Source organism: Tupaia chinensis, unplaced genomic scaffold, assembly GCF_000334495.1.
Source record: "Tupaia chinensis unplaced genomic scaffold, TupChi_1.0 Scaffold000270_2, whole genome shotgun sequence".
Lineage (NCBI taxonomy): Eukaryota > Metazoa > Chordata > Mammalia > Scandentia > Tupaiidae > Tupaia > Tupaia belangeri.
In genome coordinates, this window is record NW_006159751.1 from 2,963,429 (window position 1) to 2,971,098 (window position 7,670).

The following is a 7,670-nucleotide window of genomic DNA, read 5'->3' on the forward strand; positions in this document are numbered from 1 at the left end:
GCGCGCGGCGCCCCTGCTATGCGGCACTGGCCGGGCCGCGGCGCTCCTCCGCCCGGTGCCCCTCCGCCCCGCGTCCCGGCGGCGCGCGGCATCTACTCACGTCCCGGACGCAGACGTCGCTCTCAGCCCCCTCGGTTTCGGACCGAGAAAAGGGGAAAGCCGCCAAGGGACCTGACCCTGAGGTGTGGGGGGCGACGGGCGCGCAAGGTAGCCTGGAAGCCACTGGAAGAGGAGTGACTGGGAAGCATCTGAATGGACGCAGGGTCGACTGGGACCTGGGAAGGCGCCCCGGGCGGGTGCTTAGAGCCGGGCTGTGGACTTGGGTGTCTTGGGATTCCGGTCGGGGCCCGCACTTCAGAGTTCAGTGACTTCCGGGAAGTTACTCAAACCCTCTGGGCCTGTTTCCTCATCTCTAAAATGGCAACTGTAACCGAGCCGACTGCATAGGCTCCTTAGGAGGTTTGGGTGGGGGAGCTTTGGGAATTCTCTCACCAGATCCTGGCCTGTGGCATTTACCGGATGGAGGGTGTCTGAGACAAGTCAGGAAGAAAATGCAGTTGGAGGTGGGGAGACTGGCCCAGGTGAGGTAGGGCTGCACCTCCAAAACGGAGAAATGAGGGTGCAGAGAGCCCACACTTCATGGACGCTGAATGTCAGGGCCAGAGTGAAACTATAGCTCACAGTGCTGGGCTGATGGAAGCTAAGCCCCTCACCTGAATGATCTCCTCTAATCCTCACAATCCTCACCCTGCGAAGTAGGCCTGGGAACATTTTGTAAACAAGGGACTGGGGCTCAGAGAGGTCAAGTCACCTTGCACAGATCAACAGAGCTCCTAAGGGCCAACAGCAGAGCCTAATTTTGTTGTAGGTTCTTGACCAACTCCAGGTACCTAAGGGGGTCTGTTGAAGTGATCAAGCAATAATCATGGAGTGCTCTGATGTACCGCACTTCTGAGAAATGAGAGAAAGTAGGAGTCAGGGCCCCTGCCTGCAAAGTGCCTGTGTGTTGTTGGTGGAGAGTGAGTCAGACACCCATCAGCATTTGTTGAACACTTGCAAGCAGGCCAGGACCCTGTCCTTTCCTGGTGTTTTGCTTCCATCCACCTCTCCCCACACACCCCTCCTTTTATTCTCACAACAACCCCCTGAGGCAGGTCTTGTCCCACTTTTGCAATGAAGAACCTGGCGTTGAGGAGGACCAGGGGTTGGGGAATCAGATCCTGAGAGGTCCCCTATGCTTTCCTCTCACTCCTTGGGCCTCAGTTTCACACTAGTTTTCAGTAACAGTTCAACATGGTAGAAAGGCAGTGTGGAATCCGCGACCAAGTCCTGCTTATGAGCGGAAATTGCTTTTTATGTCACATAAATGCAGAGAAGGGGAAGACAGTTCAGGTCCTTGGGGTGGCAGGATGTAGAGCTGCAGAGCTTTAGAATTGTTAGGGTGGCTCCAGTACTCAGCTGGTTAGGAGAGCTGAGTTAAGGAGACAGAAAGGAGACTGATTCAGGTGTGAATTTATAAGGACTTGCACTATGGGCAGTAGTGGGAACTAGTAAAATAAAATTATTCTCAGAAAACCTCAAAACAAGGCTTATAGAGCAGCCTGAAGTGGTAGCTTCACAATATGGACCCGGAAGCCAGAGCTCATGAATCACAGAGCTATCATACTTGTACTTACTAGCTCTGTGTCCTAAGGCAAGTCATTCTACTTCTCCAAGCTTCATTCTCCCCTCTGTAAAACAACAATAATACCTACCTCATAGAGTTATTATGATAATAAAATTATTCCAGTGTCTAGTATATTATAGGAACTAAATGTGTAACCATGGAAAATCTGATTTTCCATTAAATGTAATCCTAAAGATAACTACTAAAGAAACTTTCCTCCACTTGAATAGACTCTTTAGAAGCCCATGAAAAGAACCCTAAACTGTGTTCTCAGTATCATAATTTGATTTGTATTTTAATATTGTGTTCCCTTGCTTGAGGATAGTCACCAAAATTATACACATTGCAGGCTCTATGAAAACTGTACTCTGCCCCTGACAGAGACTTTTGTGCTGTAAAAAGACTTTCGTACTAGAAAATCTGGTCCCATAACTGTTGAATTGTGAGAAAAGTCATGGTATTTTTCTGTTTTTCTTTTCTTTTTTTAAGAGGTTTTTGCCTTAGGGCATGGGGCAGAGGGGTAGACAGAGACAGTGAGAGGGAAAGTGAGACATCACCCCCCAGTGGGGTCGGCCATGCTGCAGTCCCTTCTCCATTCTTCTCTCAGGATCTTGGGCGTGCACACACAGCTGGCATGAGTTTTTTTCTCTCTGTCTCTTTTTTTTAAGAGTTGAGAACTTTTTTTTTTAAAATAATTTTAACTACACTTATTATTATTTATTATTATTATTATTGTGACCAGAAAGAAAGAGAAGGAAAGTGAGAAAGCAAGCTACCAGGTCCGAGACTCAAACCACTGTCAGCCTTGTGGGAGTCCAGCACCTTAATTTAACCACCACACCACCACCTGGCCCCCCAGCTTGATTTTCAAGCCACTGTGTCTGGGACTCTTGACCATGTGGGAGTCCAGCAATATAACTACTATGCCATCTGCTGGTCCCTCTGTGTTTTTCTGTACAAAAATGTGACATGACTTTACTGACAACCTTAATATGTTGTGTTAACCCTGGGCAGTTAATTTACTGAATTCTTCTGGGCTTGTTTTCTCATCATGTAAATTGTAGATAAAACCCGAGCTATTGTGTTAATCAAATGAGATAGGATATGCAAAAGTGATCGGTAAAACATATAGAGTGCCCTACAACGGTTTATGAATTCATATAATTTGCCTATAAAATTGCATAACAGAAAGTTCAGAAGCAACTCCAAGGTTCTTAGCTAGAAAAGCAGAAACAGAGTGGATGAGCTGGAGCTAATGGTGAAATGTTAGGGGTAAAATTCTTGCTCTTCTGCCAGGTTTTCTTCATGACTTAAGCCATGAGACATTCAAGAAATAAAGTGGGAAATGCTGGATCAAGAATTTAGAACTGAAAGGTTAGAGATCATCCAGCATATCCTTCACATTTTACAGAAATGGAAATTAAGGCCTCAAAAAACTAAAAGACCTAAGGCTACCCATATAATGAATGGCATGGTCACAAAAAACCAAATTCCTAAGCTCCAGGTTCTCTCACTGTACCAAGTGCATATTTTGAGATAAATGCATTTTATAGTGGAGGTCTTTCAAAATCATTACATCAGGGCCAGCAGGTGGTGCAGTGGGTAGGGTGCTAGATTACCACATGGCTGACCGTGGTTCAAGACCCAGACCTGGAGGCTTGAAAAATCACAACGAATAAATAGATAAATAATAAATAAATGTTTTTTTAAAAAATCATTACATCAAAACCAGAGAAGGCATAGTGCTGTCTAGTGACTTTTAGCACAAAATTCCCAAGATTTGCATTTCTGTTTTAAAGGCTGATAGATTGGATGGTGCCATGGTCATCTGCCTCAAGAAGTGCTGTTGCTTGCAAGCTTGTTTGTTAAGTGACAGAAAGTTCTGAAGATGTCCAAGGTAAGTGTTATAACTTTAAAAATCAGAAATAGGAACCAGCAGTTAGTGTAATGGCTATGTTGCTGGACTCCCACGTAGTCGACCGCGGTTTGCATCCCGGACACGGTGGCTTAAAACTCACGCTGGGTGCGTGTGCATGCGTGCCCAAGATCCCGAGAGGAGAATGGAGGAGAAGGGATTGTGGCGTGACCATCCCCTCTGGGGGGTGATTTCTCACTTTTTGTCTCTATGTCTCTCTGTCTGTCTGGTGAGTGCACGCACCCTATAGCGAAAACCTCTCAAAAAAAAAAAAAGGATAAAAATCAGAAATGAGATAAGAAATCAGGACCAGCAGTTGATATAATGGCTATGTCACTGGACTCTCATTTAGTCGACTGAGGTTTGAGTCCCAGACCTGGTGGCTTAAACTCATGTTGGGTGCGTGTGCGTGCATGCCCAAGATCCTGAGAGGAGAAGAGAGGAAAAGGGATTGTGGTGTGACCATCCCCCCTGGGGGGGTGAGTTCTTGCTTTCTGTCTCTCTCTCTCTGTCTGGTGAGCACAAACACCCTATAGCAAAAACCTCTCCAAAAAAAGAAAAGAAATGGGGTGAGAAATCAAATAAAAAATTTGAAAATTGTAACAGTATAGGCACCATTCAAGCTGAGTACATTGTTCAACTATCTGAAAGAAGAAAAATAAAATTATAATGTATTTTCTCTGGAATTTACCCACTTCATTCGCATTCTCTCAATTATCCTATCATTTTTGTGATGTAGGACATAGGTGGATGCTGTTATCCTCATAATACAGAAAAGGATTCTTTTTTAACACAGTATTTGTGCTGACTCTGTAGTACAGTGACTGAAGGAGCCAGATCCCACATGGCCAACCACAATTTGAATCTCAGCCCCAGAAGCTTGAAACACTCTGTGCTCCAGTGCCCAAAATCCCGACATGCTGGAGACAAGGAGAAGGAATTGTGACATGACCACACGCTACTGAAAGGTGCTTTCTTTCTCTCCCTTTCTCTTTCTATCTCTCTATGGTAAGCACACTTGCTCTCTGGCAGTAAAAATAAATAAATAAATAAATAAATGTTTAATTAAAAAAACTGTAATTTTAAGTCAATTAAGACTACTTCCAGGTCAGGACTAGGAGATGGCATAATGTTTATGTCACTGGACTCTCATATAGTCAACTGTGGTTTGAGCCCCCGACTCAGTGGCTTAAAACTCATACCAGGCACATGTGTGTGCATGCCCAAAATCCCAAGAGGAGAATGGAGAAGGGGTTGTGGCATGGCCATCCCTCCTGGGAGAATGATTCCTCACTTTCTGTCTCTCTGGTGAGCACAGGTGCCTCATAGCAAAAATCTCTCTTAAAAAAGGAATATTCCTAGGTCAAGCAGTGGCATGGTGTTTAATGCAGCTGGGCAACTATTTTGTTTGAGTCCAGTGACTTAAACAACATACCAGGTTGGAGTCAGGAGGTGGCATGGTTAAGGTGCTGGACTCCCACGTGGCCAACTGTGATATGAGTCCCAGACCCAGGGGCTTGAAACTCTTGTTGGACCTGTGTGTGTGCATGCCCAAAATCCCAAGAGGAGAAGGAATTATGGCATGGCTATCCCTCTTAGGGAGTGATTTCTTGCTTTCTGTCTCTGTCTCTCTACTGAGCACATGTGCCCTATATCCAAAAATCCCCAAAATAAAAACACACACACTAGGTAGGTGTTCATGTGTGCCCAAAATCCTGAGAGGAGAATGGAAAAGGGATTGTGCCATGGCCATCCCCCCATTTCAGGGATGCTTTCTCACCTTCCTTATCTCTCCTTCTGTCTCTCTGGTGAGCACACATGCCCTACAGCAATTTTTAAAAAAAGAATACACCCTCTACTTATAATTTATAATAACTTAATGAAATTCACTTTTGAACCATGTATGAAAAAGAGTTTTGGGGGACCAGCAGGTGACCTGGTGGTTAAGGCCCTGGACAGTCTCACGTGGCCAACCATGGTCCGAGTCCTGGACCTGGTGGCTTGCTTTCTCACTTTCCCTCTCTCCCTCCCTCTCTCTCTCTCTCTTTGTGTATCTCTCTGTAGTCAAAACGAATGAATGAATAAATAGAATTAAATAACTTTTTTAAAAAAAGTTTTGTTAAATACCAAAAAAAAAGTTTTATTAAATACCTAGAATAAAGGAGATAGTGGCAATCCTAAAAACAGTCTTTAAGTTGAGTACTCTTTCATTCAGAGCATCTTCATCTAATTTTGTGTAGTCCTGTGGCTTCCCAAGGCCTGAGTTGATCTAGGATGGACTTGCCATTTCTTGAAGAAGGACTAACTCTGTAAAAACAGAGACCCCACCCCATTTCTCAGCTCTCGCCCTGTTTTGACCTTTCACTTATCTCACCAGCCTGTGCCAATTTTGTATCCCAGTCAGTTGCCCTCTGGCTCTCAGCTGGCATGAGATGGTTGAATTGAAACAATTTGGTAAAAAACAAGTTGCTTGGAATAAATATGTCCTCAACATGACAAATTAGTCAGAAATTATTATTTCCAACCTACTTTTTCTGTGTTTGGATTTTAGTGACCAGAAATTTGCTTTCCTGCTTCTTTAGGTCTTTGGGAATTGTGTGTGTGTTTGTATTTATATATATATAATTTTTTTTTTTGATTTGCCAGAGGGTATATACACTCATCAGAGAAAGACAGAGAAACAGAGAAAAGGAAAGGGAGAAACCAGCACTCCCCCTCATGCTACAGTTCCCTCTCCTCTGTTGCTCTGTTTTTGGGATTTGGAGTACACACACACACACACATACACACACACAACCAGTGTGTTTCTCAAGCTACTGGTTCTGGGACTCAAACCCCATAATCAGTCATATGGGACTGGATCCCTGAACAACTAGGCCTTGGGACCAGCCTCAAATCTCAAAAAAGAAATAAAATAAAAAATAAAATAAATGTATATATATATGTATATATATACACACACACATATATATGTATATAGATATATATTTGTTATATGGTACATGTACTTATCAGAGAAAGAGAGAAAGTGAGAAAACACCCCCTAGAGAGGATAGCCATGCAACAGTACCTTCTTCACTCTCCTTTCAGGATTTTGGGCACATACACCCAAGGGTTTGGTATTATTTTCAAGTTACTGGGTCCGGGATTCAAACCATGTAGTCAGATATCTGGGACCTAGCTGCCTTAACCACCATACCACTGGCTGACCCTAAATATATGTATTTTAAACAAATCATATTGTACATAATGTTAACTACATTTTTAAATACCTGCAATGACTTGATAGTACAAGAGATTTACATTTTTTCTTAATTATTCAAAATTAATTTAGATTAAAAAATCACAGGAGTTGAAAAAAGACTAAAAACTTATGATAAACTGGGACCAGCAGTTAGCGTAATGGCTATGTCGCTGGACTCCCATGTAGTCAACCGCAGTTCGAGTCCTGGACCTGGTGACTTAAACTCACGCCGGGTGCGTGTGCGTGCATGCCCAAGATCTCAAGAGAAGAATGGAGGAGAAGGGATTGCGGCGTGGCCATCCCCCCTGGGGGGTGATTTCCTGCTTTCTGTCTCTCTGTCTCTCTCTTGTCTGTCTGGCGAGCGCACACGCCCTATAGCAAAAACCTCTCCAAAAAAAAAAAAAACTTATGATAAACTGACAGTAGTGCTTAAAGACTATTTTTTAAAGATTTATTTATTAGTATTCATTTTTTAAAATTTGACACAGAGTGACAGAGAGAGATGGAAAGCGAGAAAGCAAGCCTCTAGGCTCTGTGGCTCTAACCACAGTCAGCCAGGTGGGACTCTAACACCTTAACCACTATGCCACCTGCTGGCCCCCTAAGACTTGGTGGCAAAACAATCTGTATGGAAAACAGGTAACTGAGACTATTTCTATTTGACTGTTTGGACTGTAATTCAATTGGTTTTCAACCAGACCACCTGAAGATCTCTTTATCTATGGCAGTCTAATTCCCATACACTCAGTTCATTCTGTGTTCTGATAGGCTTGTCTCTTGCTTGTCTCTGCCAGCACAGGGACAGTTTTTTTGTTTTGTTTTGTGAACTATATCGTCACAGTTTC

At 43.5% G+C, this 7,670-nt stretch overlaps 1 protein-coding gene across 1 annotated transcript in view; it reads right to left on the reverse strand.

Moving 5' to 3' along the window:
• Window positions 1-301, reverse strand: part of LOC102484037 (monocarboxylate transporter 1) — a 54,834-nt gene extending 54,533 nt beyond the window's left edge. The window contains exon 1 of the mRNA XM_014588237.2: window positions 101-301. The gene's annotated coding sequence lies outside the window, so the exon portion shown is untranslated. The remainder of the gene's footprint in view (window positions 1-100) is intronic.
• Between the last annotated feature and the right edge of the window lie 7,369 nt (window positions 302-7,670).